Here is a 4,109-nt window from a genome sequence, read left to right as displayed (position 1 = left end):
GCCCTTCACAGCGCTCAGCGTCGCGCACTAAAAGACACGGGCCGCTGGCCGCCCGACAGGAAATCTCGTAGGGCATCCCCAAGGTCCCGAACAACGTAGCAAACAGATCGTGAAAGGCCTTGCACATCTCCTCCTGGCCTTTGATCTCCTGTCGTTAACCACAGACCTAATCGTAGCATCCACGCCACATTGGGTTTCTACCGAGCAAACCCACCCGGCAATGACGATACCCTCGTGTTTGGCATTGAGGTGTCGGTCCAAGGCCGATCTCGCCGCCAAAACTTAGGGTGCAGAACCCACTCTCAGCGCCTTCTAACGCCTTAACTAGTTCCCTTTCTACTCTTGTCTGCTCTAAACTTAGCTGCTTGCTGAATATAGTTGACTCAATTCGAATGGCTCTTTTGAGGACACTCCACCACGGTTATTTAACACAGTGCCGGTTAGTGCCCTCATCACTAACACATTAATCTGGCTACGGCAAGTTTTGCAATCCAATAGGGACTTGTTCAACTTCCAATAACCAGATCCCTGTCGATGAACCTTATCTATTTGCAACCTACACATCACTAGTTTGTGATTCGTGTAGGGTACATAGGTAAATTATGGACAACTAACACTAGACTAGTATTAACTATTATCCTATCTATATAAGACCTGATTGATGTGTCGTGATTGTTCCAAGTCCACATTGACACGCACGGATTATCAAGTCTGAATTGATCTGCTAGCCTAAATCGCTTCAGCAGATCGACGAGGCGTGAGTCACATTTCCTATCGTTCGAGCCAACGCTATCCACGCATGCATAGAGAATAACTTTAAAGTTACCTAACACAACTAGTGTCTTCGACGTCACCAGGAAATTCTCCAGACGTTGATAGATCCCATTCCATTTGCCTGTTGCGTTAGGTGCGTTAATGCCAACTACCTGAAGGCCTTACCACTCTATGTCAGATCCAGAACAACCAAATCGCCTTCTGGATCCACGGAGATTGTATGAGTCTGCAGAGCCACGTTTTTCCTGAGCAAAACTACAACCCCTCCTCCCTCTCCATCCGACAAGGAGACATGATTTTCTCATAGCCGTTCAGGAGAGAGGAGAAAGCCTGTCCAATTTGGTCTCTGTAGCAACCATGACATCGATTCCGTGTGTACTGAGGTCGTCGAGGAAACAAGCCTGCTTCCTCTTCGACCCCAAGCAACGCACATTCAAACAATCGATACATAGTGCAGCCATGTCATATCAAAGAAAAGAAGGAGGAAAAATTCAGAGCTTACCTTGCTCATTTCGTTTTTCCGAGTGGGATAGTCCTCAGTACCACTGGGACTATCCCCTCCTCCTCCTTCTCATCTAAAAATGGTTCAATCGGCAGGTTGAATATTACCTCTGCCTCAACTGAAGCGTAGCTCCCGGCATGCACTTGCAATTCCTCCATACTTACTGTAATTTTCGCCCCTGCTGGGGGAGAAAACAGAACAATGAAATAATGCAAGTCAAACAATCACCAACCAATGGTAAACAAAGGACAACTTATCCATCACGATACAAAAATCAACTGAGAATTACGATGCAAAAATCAACTGAGAACAGACTGGCTATGAAAGGCGCGAATTAAAAAATGTGTTCTTTTATATAAGTGATGAACCAGAAGTCCCTGACTTCCACATCAACCGGAAGCTTCGAGGATGTTCGAGAACTTTCTAGAAGGTCGAGGAAGATTACTCTCGTTAAATCCCTTTTTCGTTTCGCTTTCCTGCTTGACCGCCAGGGTTCACTACATAACTCCCTCCTCAGGCGAGCAGTCGATAAGCAAAATCATTGTAGTGATCCAGGGCAGATACGAAGCAAAACGAGGTTGCAGAAACATGTGCTTGCAAAACAAGTAGTAAAACAGGAAAAAAATCAATACATGCATCATGATAGATACTGAATATGATTGCAGAGTTTGGCGCAGTAAACCTTTAGCTACACTGTTATGCACATCAAACATGGCAAAATGAAAATGCAATTTGAAACATGCATGGGAAAAATGTTTGTGAATAAACGTTCTTTTGTGAAAGAAATAGAAAACAGTTTGTTTTATAACACTAAGTTAAATATACATAGTTCTGGATAATTTTTGTGGCCAATGTACTGTTCTACCACTTCTTTTGATATACGGTTTAAAGGTATGTTGTGTTTGGGGTGCATGTGGTGGTGTTGGTGTAGGAGTGAATGTACGTAGTATGCCAGGTTCTTGAAGGAGATTTTCTGAGAAAGCTTTTCTTATTCTGTCAATGGATATTGTTTCTTTTCGACCATTAATGTCGACTATGAAGTTTTTTAGTGAGTGCGACAATACACGTAAGGTCCAGAATAAGGTGATGTAAGAGGTCCTTTAACAGAATCGTTCCGAATAAAAACATGTGTCTACTCAGAGATGTCTGATGGGACAGCAGAAGATATTGATTGGTCCCGTGGAGACATTAGTGGAAGATTGGAGAAATAAGAACGAAATCTGTTGACGCATGATGACGTATCAGAATCTGGTGAATCAACTGGTGTGAACATTTGACAGGGAAGCGTCAAGGTGGTGCCGTAAAGAAGTTCGGCTGAGGAGAAACCTAAATCTGTCTTAACAGCGGAGGCAACCAAGAAGAACAATTGGCAGGAATTCGGTCTAACGTTGCGGGTTAGGAGTAGCGCATTGTGCAGCTTTTAACTGTCTGTGGAATCGTTCTATCATTCCATTGGAAGCTGGGTGATAACTTGTATGAATTCGATGAGCACCCAAGAGTCGTGATATTTCACGGAATAAAGAAGCTTCGAACTGGCATCTCCTATCAGTTGTTATTTTAGATGGGACACCAAAGCGCGCCACCCAATTGGAAATGAACGCTTGGGCGGCAGATTCACTGTAATGTCAATCAGAGGTATGGCTTCAGGCCATCGAGAGAAACGATCGATGCAAGTCAAGATGTACCTGAAACCGCGACTAACGGGCCAGGGTCCAACAATGTCGATGTGGACATGACGGAAACGAGCGTCTTGTGGGCTGAATTTTCCGAGAGGAGCATGAACATGTCGATGGACCCTGGTGTGTTGATACTGCAAACAAGAACGTGTCCAACTGGTGATTATACGACGCATGTTAGGCCAGAAGAAACGGGCTGTAATGAGCTTTACCGTGGCGGCTATGTCAGGATGCGACAACGAATGAAGAGCATCGTAAACGGTACGCAAATGACGATGTGGAACAAGCGGTCTAGATGAGCCGGTAGAGATGTCACAAAGGATCCATCCTTCAGCAGACTGAATGGGTAAGTATTCAAATCTGCAACAGGAATATTGGTTGGAGGAAGTGTCCAAAGGAGGTTGGTTTGTAGCAATAGCAACCAAACCAATGTGTGCAGGAGACGAAAGTGAACACACAGGTATGTTTTGCAGATCCGGCTATATGACGAATGTCGCTGGTATATTGCGAGATGAAATCCAAGTTTCTGTATGTCCTCCGCAAGTATTTATCGGACTTGGATTGAAGAGCGAATGTAAGAGGTTTATGATCTGAGAATACCGTGAACTCCCGACCTTCTAGAAGATGGTGGAAGTGTCTCACAGCAAGATAAGCTGCTAAGAGCTCTCTGTCAAAAGTACTGTAACGCTGTTCTGCTGGCTTGAGTTGACGTGAGAAAAAAGCAAGTGGTTGAGATTTCTGGTTGATGATGTGTTCTAAAACGGCGCCGACAGCGATCGTGAACATGCCTATTGTTAGGGATAGTTTCGCGTTTGCAGTAGGATGAGCGAGAAAGGAAACTTTAGCAAATTCAAACTTGACGGAGTCGAAAGCTTGCAAGGCGTCAACCGAAAGGGAAATAGATGCGTTTTTCTTCTTTGTGGATTTCAAAAGTGTCAGGGGAAACAACTTGTCCGCGCAGTTCGGGATGAAAGTTCTGTAAAAATTTAACCCCCAAAAGTGACATACTTGTCTCAATGAAGTAAGGGGTGCGATTTTCTGAATAGCATCCACTTTAGATGGGAGGGGTCGAATTCTCTCTGCGTATATAAGATGTCTGAGGAATTCCAATGAAGTTGTACCGAATACACATTTAGCTGAATTGATCTTTACATGAT

The sequence above is a fragment of the Octopus bimaculoides genome, chromosome 9 (genome assembly GCF_001194135.2).
Source record: "Octopus bimaculoides isolate UCB-OBI-ISO-001 chromosome 9, ASM119413v2, whole genome shotgun sequence".
Taxonomy (NCBI): domain Eukaryota; kingdom Metazoa; phylum Mollusca; class Cephalopoda; order Octopoda; family Octopodidae; genus Octopus; species Octopus bimaculoides.
Note: the sequence above shows the minus strand (reverse complement) of the source record.